The 17,378-nt window shown below is 27.3% G+C and overlaps 1 protein-coding gene across 4 annotated transcripts in view; it reads left to right on the top strand.

Annotated features, from left to right (window-relative positions):
* LOC107456902 (homeobox protein dve-1) overlaps positions 1-17,378 on the top strand; it is a 165,584-nt gene that overhangs the window by 116,711 nt on the left and 31,495 nt on the right. The gene's annotated exons all lie outside the window — the stretch shown is intronic.

The raw sequence follows: 17,378 nt of genomic DNA, 5'->3' as shown, positions 1-17,378 counted from the left end.
AAGATCAGCAAAACAAAATATTTAATACATCTACAGTTTGTAGTAGAAAACAAATATCCAAACTAATTATTTGTCAGGTAAAATGATATCTTTGTGTTTAAACAATGTGTTTTAAATTAAATGAAGCTTCACAAAGTAGTATATATATTTTTTTATGTTTAACATAAAATAGTGTTTAAATTTTTTTTTATGATCAGTAAGTGTAACATAATTTCGTTAAGTAAGTAAACCTGTTTGCAACGCAAGATACAATCAATTTCATGAAACAAATGTTTATGCTTGTTTTCCACATTACTTTATATGCTATCAGAAAGCTTAGATGGTTATTTATCTAGATTATTATGATCGCAATGAACTTTTTCAACTAAAAAAAATCTCCAGAATTATATTTTTGTAAATATTTTAGACCTTTCTTACGACTGTTTTAATGTAACGTTGTAGCTTGCAAATATTATTTCTATTTGCAAACACATAGCCGAATTGTCCGTAGCTTACAGAGTGATTTTTTGCTCGTTTATATTTTAACAAAAATATTCCATATTGTTCCTTTTGAACATAAAAAGAAAAGGCAAAGAGCATTATTTTCAGCATAATTTAATACCTTAGTCAAACATAATAATGATAATAATTATAAACTAAGAAAAGCAAATTTCACTTGCAAATCGCTGTGAACTTTGATACTCTTTAGTACATACTATTTAATAATAAATACTCTTTAGTACAGAATTTTTATAAGTAAAAGTAATTGTGTGATTTTTTCTCATGATTTAGAAATATATAATTTCGAGAAACGAAAAAAAAATTTCTTTACATATATCATATATACTGAATTCTTGTCAACTTAGCTATAAATTATTTACCGAAGCTGAATTGCTATAAAATTACTGAATTTTTAATAAATTGAGAAATAAATTTTAATATGGGAAATATAACCAAAACCAAGAAGTAAACAAAAAAAAAGTTTCATTCATCACTGTGTTATATTGGACATTATAAGTTATTGTATTGCATGTAATGAGAAGTTCATTATTCATATTTAAAAACCAAACTTGAACAGAGGTGACATTTGAAGTACTTTCCTTTGCCTTGGACTATTAAAACAATGTAAGTTATTTTAAAAAATTCATTTTTATATTACTGTTCTTAATTCTCAATTTGTCGTGTAACAATCTCAAATAATAATTGAAACAGATGTTTAGCAGTAATAAAAGGTATTTCTTCATTAAAATATTCATTTGGCAAACTTATTACTTTTCTTGGTAAGTATTTTTTATTAATAATACTTCAGCTGCTTTTGCATGTAATTTATTAAAAGAATTATTTTTAAAAAGAAAAAGATTTCATGCTCAATTCTTTTAAGACAGCACCCAGTAACTTCTTAAGGCTTGAAAAACTTCTTAAGAAATTAGATCACCTTTTTATCCATGCAATCTATAAATGTGTTATTATATATTTTGAGATGTTGAGTATGTATTTGGACAACACTTTCTATCAAATTCTCATTACATTAAATTATTCTTTCAACTATGACCCTTTGTATAAACTCTAAATGATCGATCATATAATATTGAGCAAATAATCTCAAGAAACATACCTACTGTCTGTTTTAAAGCTTCTTTGAGAAATGCATTAACTTAAGAATGCCTGCATAAATATTGCTTAGCCTATTCGATTCTTTTTACACAGATCTTAAAGAAATTTATTAAGCTTCAATATGAAACAAATAAACTAGTTCTCTGTCATTTGAAGTACAACGTTAAGTTATAAACTTCCATCGAATGAGTAAAAACTATTACATGAAATGGAACACAATAACATTTATATATATGCATTTATTTTTTCCTCTAAATTCTGTCAAAAATGCAAGGATTAGTTATTTGCGTATTGTAATACGAAAACAAATTACTGTAATAAGCGTAAAGCATGTATGTCTTAATTTGTAACCCCTTCTGGATTAAAAATTATCTTTTATGTTTCGTATGTTCGATTCTGCCTTTCTTAGATTGGTCAATTTATTAACGTTATTTCCGATGTTGTAAAATCGTTGTCATGGCTCATTAGCTTAAAAATATCATTATATTTAAAACATTTTGATAAAACTATTTTTAATGAGGTTCTTAATAATGAAAATATTTATTTTTTTCTTCTGTATTGATAATTAGACCTTAAAATATTATGGAGGAGCTTAATTAAGGATATTATTAATGAAAATTTATTTTTTATAAGCAAAACAAGAATGAAAATTGGAATAGAATTAGTCTAAAATCATGTTTTAATGATGTATTTGCATAACCCTTTTTTGAAATATGAGGAAAGGTTGTTAAAAGTACACTTGCAACTAAGTTTTTGATGTAGATAAAATTTGAAAATCATATTTAATTTGACTTATGAACAAAAAGCCAAATTTTTATGAAATTTAATTTTGCATCCAGACTTGAATCAAAAATCCTCGTATGTGAATAGTAATTCTATTCAACTCTCTGTCTAAATGTTTCTTTGTGTATTTTTGCACTTTTTCGATTTTATTTAGCTTTTTTTTATATTTACTAATTTACACACTTCACTTTTACACACTGCATTTAGAAATTATTTCCTTTTCTACGTTTATAATTTCATTAGCTTTCATTTTGTCATTTATTTATTACAAATTGAAAGTATATCCCTTTTATCTATTTTTTTCTATTTTCAGTTTTCCTAACGAAAGTTATTTTTGCATCACATAATTTTTTTGCAGAAATATTTTTAAAAGAATGAAGTATTGGATATTTTAACCAGCATGTAGTTCTTTTTTTTTCGAAACTAGCTTTTTAAAAACTAATGCTTATTTCATACGTGCAAAATGTTCTCGATCAAAAGCTGCTATTTACTGTTTTTATCTTTTATTTTGTGGAACGCAATTTATTTATGTTTTATTATTTCTAAATCAGAACAACTATAAATATTGACAATAAAATATAACGAGGATAAAAAATTTTATTATAATATTTTTTAAATTATTTTTATATTTTGTTATATTCTATTCTTGAGAAAGTCAACTGAAACTACAACTGTTTTCGTAGTTTTTCTGAACAAAAATTAATGAACTTTAATGTCGACTTATATCAAAATCATACTAGTTCAAAATATTTTTATAATTTATAACACCAATTACTTTTGCTACTTTGTGTATGTAAAATCATTTGAAATTGGCGCACTATTGACGCAACTGTTTCTTGTGCCATTGAACCCAAATCAATGGAATAACTAGGCGAAAGGCTATATTTAAATTATTTTTTGTTTAATATAAATCTAAAATATGCAAATATCCATTATTTTCAAATACTTCTATTTATATTTAATAAATCCTTGGAAGAGAAATGTTTTTAATCTTTTCTGCATAATTTCTATAAACTAGTGGAACTAGTTCTGAAACAATGGCTTCAAATATTTAATTTGAAAAGTATAGTTTTGGAAATAAAAAAATGTTTTAGGTTGACTCGAATCTTTAACTTACTGTGCACATTAACTTGTGCACATATTATCATTAACTCGTTAAACATGAACAAAACTTTTAAAACTGAAGCTGTTTCCGAATTGATTTTAATTCTTAAATTGAACTGACGCATTGGTTTAGAGAAAATATTGCGTAAAAGTAATAAAATTATAATTGACATAATTCGGGCCATAAAAGATCAGTGAAATTCAGAACGAATATAAACTTAAAAGGCTCGATTGCTCTAAAACACGCCTTGCCAACATGCGGGCCGCATACTCTGGTTTATTATATTGCACATCAGGGGTCTGTTCAGAAGAAATTAAGGTCCGTTAACGGACCCTTCACAAAATATCTTTTCATGAAAACGGACTCTTCACAAAATGATTTTTCTTTTAATTGGACCCTTCACAAATTTGTATATCTTCATTATTGTTTTGTTAATCGAATAGATCCTTCCCAGGGCAGAAAACAAGAAAGATGGATGTAAATGAATTAAGTTTTGACTTCGGCAGACGATTCTTCAATTATTGGTCCGAAATTAATATTCTGCGTTCAGCAGTATAAGCTAAATACGAAATATGTGCATGTTGCATCTCTAATTTGGAAGCAGCAATTGCTGTTTATTTTTGAAAATTTAATTTTTTTATTATAATTTTACAGTGCCGAGCATAATCTTGTATCTATTTACAATTTGAAAACTCCTTGAAAATGTTTTTTGCAATAACCGGACCCTATTTGCACAAATTCATAAAAACGGACCCTGGCTGAAAGAATGTGAGTAATTTTTTCACAATTTCACGAAAAATGGACCTTTCACAAAATGTCTGGACAGACCCCTGCGCATAATATCACATAAATTGTGGAGCCCGCCGGGCGCCTTTTTATTTTTCTATTGAATATTTTTTGTTTTGTTTCATGTGTTATTTAAAAAAAAAACATAAAAAAAGAAATATTGAATAATGATAAAAACTTAAATTGACGATAGAAAATTTTTTATTTTTTTTAATTTGAAAATACTTGTGTTTAGGAACCATAAAAAAAAATGTACCTGATTTAAGTGAGAATGACTGCAAGACATGGTTTTAGTGTTGAAAAGATTAATCAACCCAATAAGAATTATATAATAATTATAAGAATAATTTAATGATCGTTGTTAGTATATTTTTCAAAGTTTTTAATAAAAAGTTATTTTTATTAAATTGATAATCTATGGTTGATAATATTATAGTTGTTAATAATGAATAGTATTTTCCTTTGCTATTTTCAAAAAGCTGTCAAATTACTTTCAACATTTTAGTGAACGAAAGAAAGGACAAGTCTTTTTAATGCTAGAAAGTTATCATATTTGAATCATAGTATAACAATTCTTTTTCGATTAATCCTGGATATGTATTAAATTTTTAAAAAAGTTTACTTAAAATGTGACTAACGGTATTTCTCATCATCGAATAAAAACCATACACTTGACTATGTGTGCCGCCGCTGATAACTGCAGTATTCTTACTTTTGTTTACCAAAATAGATACCAGTGTTAATTTATTCGTATGGACCAATGTATTTGTCCTATAATTTTCAAGTTCAAAATATTTTTAGTTGAGTGAAAAAAATTCAATTAACGATGATTTTTATTCATTGTTTTAATGCACATCAACACAAATAGTTAAGCGAACGGGATGTAATCAAATCTATGTAACGAATAAGTGAGTATTATATAAAGGGTTTAAAAACATACTTATGTCGACTCGTACTTTTTGCTCTCTGTAAGCTCGTTACTTATTTATTCATTTCGCTGTTTACAACATGTTTGCTGACACACAAATTCACTTTATTGTTTCGATTTTGGTTTCAAACTGTTTTAACTAACTCTACCTATGAGCTATAGTTCCGTTCTTTATCGAGAACTGTAAATATGGGAATGTATGCTGTATACATCCCTGAGTTATCTGTTAACAGAAGTGTGACAGTTTTGTTCATTTTCAACTGCTAACCTAAAGGGCATATTAGGTGTATTACAAATTTTCTTTATTGCTATTATTATTACCGAATCTTAAAGAATAGTTTGTGGACCGTGAATCCAGACTAACGGTTAGAAGATTTTGAAGAATATTAAAATTCTATGTAATGCTTGTTTCAAACCTTCAAACACTATATGTAGAACTACTTTGTGCTGAGGTTAAAGAATTTCCACTTTCTTTTATCCCTATAACCTGTTTCTATTTCCCTATTTACTGTTTTTATTTTTTTATTGATAAATTATAAGAGGAAAAACAACAAAAAGTTTTCAGAAAATGTAAAGTATACTCGGATGTAAAGTCATTTTTTGTATAAAAAACTTTATATGATTTAAATATTTTATACTAAGAATAATTAATCGAAATTTTTGATTAAACCATTTTAAAAATGGCGCGTTTTCATTTATGAAGTTATATCAATCGATGATTTTTCATACAAAAATTTAAATTTTTGCCTATAAACTAACTTTATAAAATAACCGTCTGCACATAAAGCTTTATAAAATAACCTTTAAAAGCGCTAAACGACCATAGTGTAACATAAAAAGTCTAGTAAGTTTTTGTCTCGATATTCGTATCCAAACAATCTGTAAAACTAACTGACTAAATGATTTAAGTTATTTAAATGTGATTTAAGTTTTAGTTTAGAAAATTAATCGACTAAATCTGTCACTTTTATACTTAAACCCATAACTGTTAGGATACTTCCCCACTTCGTAATCCCGTTTTAATTAGTTTGCATTTTGATATTTTGAAGAAAAAAAAATCAACTTTTAAAACTTTATTCTAGTTTCAACTGAACTCACTTTTCCTATACTTTAAATTTCAAATTTCTTATGTATGCTAAAGAGAATCTTCCGTGAAGGGTTTCTCCCTCTGTTTAGCGTCATCTTAAAGGAGAGCCCTAAATGTGTGGGGTTAAAAATTAGTTAAGAAAATCTTCGCTAGATGGCAATACCAACTGAAATTTTACTCTGGACCATTTACCATAATTTTTCACTCATCAAGATTAACAGAATCCGCAAAATTTGTTTCCAGGTTATTGTTTTGTTTCTGCTGTTTTGTTTTAATCATTATTGAGTCGATTTCATAAATTTCAGAAAGTATCTTAATTTTTTGAATAACAAAAAAATTAAGAAATCTTATAGTTATTTTTATGTCATTTTTCATTTATTATGGTTAATATTTATTTTTATAATCAAATTGCAGTTTTTTGTGCTTTCAAAGGTTTTTTTCCCCCTTTTTTTTTAGCCTTTAATTTTTTATTAATGAGATAACTTAATGTTTAAAAACGAAATATTGAACTAAGAAATGTATACACATAGCAACAGTTGAAGCTTCTAAAAATTATTCTTGCTTTCATATTGTGTTTAAAAATACGTAAAGTTGAGTTTTGCAATTTTGCTGTACGATAATTTATTATCCAAAATGAACATTAATTAATGCAATTTTATTCAACAACAAAATTTAAAATTTTAAGTTAGATAACAATTCTAATATAAAAAACTGCTTTTTATAGTTATATTAAAACACCTTTTTTTAATTGAACTCTTATTTTTTAATTAAATAAAATATAATAATCTATGCAGGTTAATTAAACTATTCAACTGATATAAACTATAAAATGCATTCGTCATGTAAATAGACTTTTTACCCACACATCCCAATTTTCACGAGTACTATTTTTTCTTATAAATATTGCAATCTTGTTTCATTTACAAATATAAGCGCATCCCATTTTACGACCATAATTCTATTGACAAAGATTTTCCGTTATTTCGTTTTTTAAATCAAAAAGCTATTAGCTATTAATTATTTATGTATTTTTTCGTCTAAAAAACGACGCACTTATGGCATCCGTTCGTTTGTGGTCTAATTCTTTGAAAATATTCACAAATAATAACTAAATTACTTTAAACATCATCAATAGCTTCCAATTCAATACTGAACAAAGCTATAAAACTTTTATCCCGTCAACAATACACTGAATCTATTGGGGAATGTCAGCTTTCCTGCTGTAGTTCGGATTAACGGATCTCCCCATCCCCAGTGGAGAAAAATGTGTATGCCGGAGAAATTTCCATACAAATTCGAGTGGGTAATTTCGCGATGAATTAATTCCGTGAATCACCTTTTATTTCACGGAACTAAATATGGTTTCTCTTTTTTTATATGCTTTTTTAATATAAATAAATAATTTGATAGACATATGCTCTTACTTTTCTTAAGTATTAAGTCACTTGCTTCTAGAACATCGGGATCTAAGAAGTATTTAACTTGAGCATTTTTTTCTGAAAGCAGAAATAATATGATCGTTCTATTATTTCTAGAGATATTTGCAAATAAATATTTGCAGTAAACTGGAACTACCCGAAGCATTTAAACTTTTTTCCTCAGTTTGCATATATTGAGCTTGCGCGCTTGATATTTCTAAATAGAAGTATTTTAAAATTACGTATGTTCCCCGCAGGATGATTTGCAATTTGAACTAAAATTTTATTTTGAAATCATTTTATGTGATTACTGGGTATTTTTTTAAGTTTTAAACAAAATTTTTAATAAAATTTTTTGTATTTTACGAATAGATATTTTCGTATTAGTTAAATGTTAAAGTTATTCTAATGTGAAATATGTAGATAAATTTATGTGATTTTTTTTTGTGCATTTCAGAAACAAAAAAGGAACATTAAAAAATTTTTCAGTGTTTTTTAAGAAATATGTCAAAGAATTGTTTTATTTTTCGAAAAGTTTGGAAAGTGTAAAGCTGTGTATCGAAAACTCCTATTTTATGAAGCATTTTTTTAAAGAAAGTCTATTTTATTTACACAAAATATTACTTATAAAAAGTCTATTTTATTATACAAATGTAAGCTGTATTTTCTTAAATGCTTTAGCAAAAATATAAACATCAACTATCATTCTGTATACTTTAAAAAACTGGCAAGCTGTATTAAGATAGTTAAATTAACATGAAATCAAAAGGAAAAAAAATGCATACTTTTCTAATGTTAATATTCTAATATCATTAAAATTGTATATATCAACCTTATTAATTATAACTTTAAATTGTCTAGTATAATATTATACCTTGCTCACATCCATTTTTCGGCCCATCCAAAGTAACTAACAAATCAACCATGCTTCAATATTGCAGTTTGAACACGCCATGAAAGGTCCCCCTATTTTCGCTTCTGTTTTCATATTTTGTAATCTGGTAAACTTTTTCGAAAATATTTTAAATCATTATTGAAAAATTCTGGATCGTGTAGGTTGATTTGAATTCGCTGCTCGCTTTATAGATTATATTTTGTGTTCTGTATTTTTCTTATATTTTAATTTCTGTTTTTTGCTTGATATGTTTTATTTCGTATATTTTTTACTTCATGTGTTAAATTTTCGTTTTAATTTTTTATGTGCTTCTTATTGTATTCATATTTTTTGCTTTAGTTATATCAATGCAATATTAGAAAGCACTCCTTTTTGCGGATATAATCGTGTGAGCTGATGACTAGATTATATCTTTTCGTTATTTTGTTTTCTGGCTTTTTATTTATTTTATTTTTTAAAATATTTTAAAATATTTTATTTTAATAAATTTTCTTCTTCTTTTCTCATTAATCTATATTATTATTTTCCATATTTTCTTTATATTTTTAACTTAGTTTATGAGTTCTATATACTTGCAGCTTATGCGCAGTAAAAAAACTTTTTACTTTTCTTTATTTTATTCGTTATCTTTCCTTTATTTTTTTCTTCCTTTTTGCTCTTTATATATATAATATACACACGCACACATAGGGTTGGATTAAATAATGAAACACTTCGATACTGACAAATTTTTTGATATTATTCAGAAAATACTTACAGAATCAGTTTATAAATTTAGAAGTGTTTAGATCGCGCGATTTTTCATACATATCAATGAAGTTTTAAGTGTTTGAGGGACAGACGATAAATTACGAACGTAAAAAAAATGCTCTCCTTATGTTCTTGCACATCCGAGAAGAAAAAAATAATCATATAATCGTAATTTTTCTATTCTTATTTGAGATTTTAAGAAAAAAATCGGCAATGACTGGCTTTAGCTAGAATTTCAAATTTATAATATAAAATAAATAATTCCGAAATCGTGAAAATTTAGAAGATAGTCCTCCCTAAAAATGATGTTCTTTCTTTCATTTTTTAGAACACCATGTTTTTAATATTTTAATTAAATATGACAGTGGTTATTTTGTTACAAATTTAGATTTGTAGCAAACGAATTAATGAATCATTGTAGAACATTTGTACATTGTAGTACTACAGCACGCTTTAAATCGCGCATTCAAGGAGTCACTCTTCGTTTCAATCGTTTGTTAGACAGTGATCGCTTCAAATTTTCACTATTTAAAAAAAAAAAAAATCGAAATTTTTTATGCAATTTTATTGCACAGGGAATTTAAATCGCACGTTTGATTATTTACCTTTGATGGGACGATTTCATCGTCTTTTCGGCAGTTTTTGCTAGTGCTTCTGATTTCCACGTAGTTTTTAAAATTCTGATATTTCTCAGTCAATATAATTTTGACAAGTGAAATTCGAATCGCGCATTTAAAAATCGCTTTTTTACGCGCTCAATTCATGCTAATCATAATCACAAATCCATGTTATGTTTTGATTGTATTTTAGCTAGTTATTGATATTATTAGACAGTATGGGAAATTAGAATCGCGCATTTGAGTATTTGCTTTCTGACGTAATGATTCAATTGTTTTTTCTATCGATTTTTTGGCAGTAATTGCCATTGATTTCCGCATAGTTTCTAAAATCCGATATTTTTAATGCGATATTATTAATTTTAACAACCGAATCTCGAGACGAAACACTCGTTTGAGTATCTTTTTTTTTTAAAGTCCTAACTGACTAATGGCAACTTTTTCATAAAAATCGCCAATGCTCAGTGGGGACAAATGAAATCTACATATGAATGAAACACAGAGATAGGTAGCCAAACTTTATTTTGCTCCCTGTTAGCACGGATTGTTGTGCTGATGCAAATTATACAGTGGTAGAAGCATATCAGAGCTCCATCATCGTCGGGCTAACTACGAGATTTTTTCGTGGTTCTTACCTTTATTTTGTGTAAATGCTGATCAGTTTCCCTTAAAAGAATTCTTTTTGAAGGGGAATGTGACTTTTTTTTTTTAACAGGTGTTCTCTTGTCTTCTAGATTCACGGTTAAGAAGTTGAAAATAAAAATAAAAAACTGCATTTTTACTGAGTGGATTGGTATTCAACGGCAGAAATTTGTGAAGTGGTAACCTAAATTATGAAAATGAGAATCGCGTAACTAATCATGAAGACGTAGTTTACCACGACAGAAAAAAAACTATTTTATAAACATTTTTATAAATTGAAATGTGTCATTTTTGCATGAAACTGCATTATTTTTAATGAAAAATTAAAATTTATTTGTATTTCAACAACTATACCTAGATATTTTTTTGTATTAAAACTAATAAAGATACTTATATTTAATTTCAGAAATACCTTCAGATGTACCGAAATGACATAGCATTTTGATCACGATCAGCTTTATCTGAAAGAATACTTTTTTTAAAATCAAAAATTACAGAATTCTCCGCAATTAAAACGCCGGTGAAATGTCTACCCCACGAAAGTTGAGCTCACGCCGCCTCTGAATCGTTTTTTATCACTTTTCGGACTAACAAGGCTAGAGAAAATTTTATACCAGTTTCTTTCAAATTATGATTGTTAAAATTTTATTCTATGAATATAAGTCTAAATATATTTATTTATTTTATCTTTTCAAAAAAAAATTATATTCGATTATAAAAAAAAGAAAAAAAACATTGAAAATCATTCTTGAAAGCAAGCAATTGCTACGCACATAAATCATTAAATTGTTTCAAATTATGATTGTTTAAATTTTATTCTATGAATATAAGTCTAAATATATTTATTTATTTTATCTTTTCAAGCAAAATTATATTCGATTAAAAAGAATAGAAAAAAAACATCGAAAATCATTCTTGAAAACAAGCAATTGCTGCGCACATAAATCATTAAAATGTTTCAAATTATGATTGTTGAAATTTTATTCTATGAATATAAGTCTAAATATATTTTATCTTTTCAAACAAAATTATATTCGATAAAAAGAAAAAAAACATTAAAAATCGTTCATGAAAACAAGCAATTGCTACGCACATAAATCATTAAATTCTTCCTTTATAAAAGAGTCAGAATCAAATAAATAGACTCTTCTAAAAATTTTGAGAGTTGTGTCTTCGTAAACGTATTAAAAACATTAAGATTAAACGAAAAAACAAAAAGGAGAAATGTATAAACTTCGTATGTACTTATATGCACACACACAGAGTTCTCCCTAGAAATAAAAAAAGCCAGGTTGCTTCCTCACAGGACACAGGAAAGGACACTTTGATAATTTTGAAAGGGCACTCACCACCGTTAAAATTTATCAAACTGTGTAATATTATCTAATAACTAAATTTGATCCTCAATTTTTAAATTATTTTCTAATACTATTTTATGTATATGTTTCACAAAGTAATTCTCATTCAGTATCAAAATAACAGAAGAATTTGAAACTTCTGAAAAATAATTAAAGACAAGCTAAAAGACAATCTCTGTGTATAAATTTTCTTCAAAGAAAAGTAAACTAAATAAAAGGATTAATTGAGAAACAACTTAAAAGCTTTTTTTTAATATTTTAAACTGAAAATTATTAGAAAATACACATTTAAAGGTGCATTTTTAAATAAAAGGTATTTATTAAAAAAATAAACAATAGTAAAAGTCAAAACCACTAAAAAACTAAATATACCCCCCAATGAAAGAAATGAATATCTCTGACACCGAATATCATGCAAGTTTTGACTACATAACTAGATAGCATAAAAAAAATCTTACTAAAATAAAGTAATGAAATTAAAGCTAAATAATTATCAGTAACTAAAAAATCAAAAGTGGATTTTTCATTAAAACAAATGGTTAAGAAAACAATCTTTTCCTGAAAAAGTGAAATAAAAAGGCTGTGTTTTTAAGGGATGGCAGCTTATTTTTTTTACAAAAAGGGCAAGGAGAGCGCATTTATAAGCCGTCCTTCTAAAAACGCTTAGGGAGAACAGTGTATTTATATCTGTGTGTATAAGGTTTTACTGATTTTGTTCACTATTCATTGCTTTTGCGTGAAAAAGTATGACAAAAAAGTGTTAAATAAATCAGAATGCTTAATTATATTAAAATAAAATGCTGTTAATGAATGAAATATCTCAGCCCAAATTTTTTCATTTTCCTCTATTTAAATAATTCAGGTATTGTTTTGAAAATGTGCCGCTTATAATATATCTATTGACATCAAATATTCTGAGAAGAAACTGCATATCTCCTTTTAAATTCAAAAAGTTTGTTTGAAAAAAATATATTTTTAAAGTGATGCATATGGAAAAGCTCCGAATCTATGAATTATGTTTTGCTGCATTCTTCTTATCTTTTATGACAGACATGGGGGGGAAATCCTTTTCCAAACCCGATTCTGCGTCGCGCCGAAGCAATGCTTTTGAACCTTAAATCTCTGCTGCAGTACTTAAAGGGGAAAAACAAAATAAAAAGAAAGGATAAAGTTGAAGACTTCCATTTGGTGAAAGTATCTACAGTCTATACGTAATTAAGTCCGTCTGCTTCCATGAAAGAGAAAGAGGATAAAATTGGAAATAATGCCGTAGGCGGCAGTTTGAAATCTCTGAAAAGAGGGGTACAGATCCCTAAGTGGCGACACTTGAGCTGCTGCTCAGTTTTAAAGCGGCCGAGGAAACAAGATGTAGTAGCGCGCCATTTGACTAAAGGTATTGTCGTACTCAGGCACAGGTGGTTGAGCGGATTAAGGCTCTCCAGAAAGAGTCGAGATGTGCTTGCCTGCTGCTCTGCATGTACAAGCATGCCTGCGGAAGAGCCACTGAAATCTAATCTCTAGACTACATTAGAGTCGGAAGGTTGATGTGCTCTGCGTCTAGGCTAGTGAGATACCCAAAGCGGCTTTACCATGAGGTCCATGTTTTATTTAAGGCTGGATTAAGCGAGCCGTGCGTTTCTCTGCCGACTTCTCTCTTGGCCTTGCTAGCTTAGGCAAAGCAGAGACGGAAAGGCCTTTTCTGGAATCCTGGCTCACGTCAAGGTGTAAGAGGATTAGGACGAGTGACAGACATTTCTTCTTTCTTTCCTCCAAAACATGCAGATGAGGCAGTCGATTTTATTTTTTTCCCCTAGTTTTTTTTTTTCCTCTTTTTTTTTCTCAACTCATTTGTCTACGTACTCTAATAACCGCTTTTATTAGAAAAGGGAAAAGTTCTGGTAATGAAGAGCATGGTTTTGCTTGGGTAGCCGCAGATCTTCTAATCCTCTTGCATTATCTGAGGTTTAAACTGAAACTTTTCGGGCCCTAGAAGCCGCACGCGGACTTTGCGAAAGCTGATTAAAAAGTTTTGCCCGCGTTTTCCCCTCTATTACGCGGTTCCAGGTTTTCTATTGGATAAGGAAAACGTCTTCATTTTCTCTTCCGAAGAAGACGCTCAGGGTACTCTAAGCATTTTGATGGAGTAGGTGCCAGATTATAGTTTCCCCTTTTCTTGTCTCTTTTCTCTCATTAGTACAGGCATTGTTATGGTAATTGGCTCTCTTTTCCCGTTCTGACTGTTATTCTCGCCTTTAATGCTTTTCTAAATGGCGACCAGGACTTGACTTTTCTGAACCTATAATGAAGTATCCTGTGGCAGAAGCTTTTTGAACTCCCCTTCTCTCAATTGACCCCTTTAACAGTCTCTTTCCGGAACACTGCGCCTCATTAAATAATTTCACCTCTGTTTATTCTTTGCCCACTGCGATTAATGTGATTTGTTGATACCGCGTTTCTATCAGAAGAATTTGTTTATTTACAATATAACATAATTTATTAAGAAATTTTAATAATGAACTTTTTGTTTCAAAATAAATTTACTAAAATTTGAAATCTCACTGGAAAAAAAAACTTTTTCTTAAAAATATTTTCATTTATAGTAGAAAAAAAATTCGAACTCAGCTTCTAGCCCTAGCAAAATATTTTTTTTTATCCTACTCTGTTGATATGTTTAGAATGTACATTTATATGAATAGGAATTTATTGATTTGTCTTCCCTCTAATATTATCTTTTAAAAATAATTCTCTGCGTTAATTAATCATACTAAATCTATAAAACTGGGAAAAAAATGTTTTAAAACTCCGTAGAACTTTTACCAGGAGGAATTTTATCTTATAGTGTCTATGTAGTGTTAGTGATTTTTGTTGGTGTATAAAACATCTAAATATTCTCTAGATAAAAAATATGTAATATATTGTGTGTTACTTATACTTATAGATGTTTTTTTAAGGAAATCTGTAAAAAAAATTTTAATTTCCAAAATGAAACTAGTTACTAAATGATTAAATTCATAATAATAAAAGTGTTTATTGGATTGTTTTTATTTATTTGTTTGTTTTATTTATATTTTCGTTAAAAAAATAAGGGGATTTGAATTGAAAAGAAAATAATTGAGAGTAAATGCAATAAAAAATATTTAAAAACTGGGAATACTTGAATTAAATAACATTTTTAACATTATAAAAATAATTATTCTTAATAGAAATGAAATTGTTCTATAAAGAGCGACTCATCATCCATTTTTAAATGTATGAACCATTAATTAGTACTCGTGGAAACATTTATTTCGATTTTCAATTTCAAAATGGTTTATGGTAACTTTCTTTTAATATCCTACCATTTTTGTTGATTGCGAATGTAGTATATTTGTGACTCATGATTTGAATTTTCAAAAATTTGAAGTAGTTTTGGAGTATTTGCTCACCCTGTCTATTAAAGGTTTCTCTTTCATTAGCAATAGCTAAGAAGCTTTTTTTTAATATGAGTGGTTTTAACTAAGAAATTTCCTTACTGTTTTGATTTATTCATAATTTTAAACAGAGCACAATTAATGTTCTATTTATAAAAAAATAAACTGTAAAAACTATATAACCCTTTCCAACTAGTACTTAAAAAGTACTTTTTTCACTTTCTGAAGCATATGTTCTAAAATTAAAATTTTTTAAATTTATCAGAAAGATTACTGACATGGAGGAGATTATTCTAGCTCTATCAAGCTAGAGTCTTAATGTTTGTTAGTGCAGCTCTTAAACTTTCGTTTAATTGTTCTAGAATGACATCTTGCTTTTGTCATTGATAAAAATCGACTTTAGTTTAATAAATTATGTACTTTTATATGAAGTTTTTTTTATCAAATGTAACAATTATGTAATCATTTTCTAGATTGTACATAACATTTAATAATATTTGCACTCAATATTGTGTCTACTCTCGGCAGTTATATGGAAACAAATTTGAAAGTAACAGTATAAATTTTTTAACGTTTAACTGAATCAAATTCATATTAATATCTATTACATGTTAAAAGAAAAAAAAATTCTTGTTAGATAGTTTTTTCTTTCATTTTAATTTAGAGTGTATTTTGAATCATTTTTAATAAACTAACACAAAAATGTAAGTTTAATTAACAAATTTGTTAAGAATCTCACAAATATAAATGGACGAATCACGGTAATATATTTAAAAAAAATGTAGTAAAATTTCAAATGATTTCTCGTTAGAGTTCTAATTCACAAAATAATTTGTTATCTGGAAAGATAATACTTGTAAAATGCAGATTTGTATCATCATCAAAGAAGAGAGTCATAATCAAATTTATTGATACTCTGAAGATACTCTGAATTGAAACTTTAAAAATATTTCACTAAACATAAAATTATTACAAATCATTATTTAAAGTTTGAATTTAATCGCGATCGCATTGAAGAAATATCATTAAGTATTAAAATTGTGTATCTGAAGAAATATTTTCCAAATCGGATATTTTGAGAAAAACTATTTTTAAGTGCAAACTAAGGTAGACAACGTTAAAGAGCACAAAAACTGATAACTAACTTTTTTGTGCTCTTTAACGTTGTCTACCTTAGTTTGTATTTTAGCGCAAAGGTCGCCCACTTGTGCATTTATTTTTAAGTGTTTCAAATGGAAAAACTTAATGAGTAGTAAATTAATAGGGATCTAATTTTTTTCCCGTATAATCAAAATTTTGATGGCAAGATAAATGAATAAATTAATGAAAAATAATTATTAAAAAAAAGAAGAAAAAACAACGCACGAATGTAAAGAGTGTAAAATTAATACGTATTTTTACGCTATTTCTACTGCTGCTATTAACTTCTGAAGCTTTTAAACTAAATCACAAAGGCCGTGATTAAAAAAAAATATCCGAGATTTACCTATTACTTGCTTTCTTTCTCAAATTATTAAAAGGAAAACCACATATTAATTGATTAATGCTAATCGTTATCAGAGTGCTTGTTTTTTAATATTTTATTTTTGTTTATTTATTAATTTTTTTTTAATTTCACGTCTGTTAATAATTTCTCATGCCTTAAAATAAGCTCAAAAAGGCTTTTTTTTAATCTATCATTAAGTTAATCAAGTAAGAAAAGCTAGACTATTATTACTTGCTTTCTTTTCCAAGCAATCTAAATAAAAACCACAGACTAATAGTGTAAGACAGTTTGTTTGTTAAAACAAGTTGTATTAAATAATAGTTGCTTTTAATGCAATATATTTCATTTTATTCAAATTCTTTCACTTGTTTGTAAAAATAATATTTATTTTCATGATGTTAGATGCACTCTTACTGCGTTTATTACCAATAAATTGTCTTACTGTAAGTAAATTGCGTAGTCTTAAATTGTTATTTAAGGGAAATGTCCAGTTTTGGAATCAAACTTTAACGCGAACCTA

The sequence above is a fragment of the Parasteatoda tepidariorum genome, chromosome 11 (genome assembly GCF_982258835.1).
Source record: "Parasteatoda tepidariorum strain Cologne lab strain chromosome 11, Ptep-v5.0, whole genome shotgun sequence".
Classification (NCBI taxonomy): Eukaryota; Metazoa; Arthropoda; class Arachnida; order Araneae; family Theridiidae; genus Parasteatoda; species Parasteatoda tepidariorum.
The sequence above is the reverse complement of the archived record's forward strand: the minus strand, read 5'-3'. Positions and strand labels throughout refer to the sequence as shown.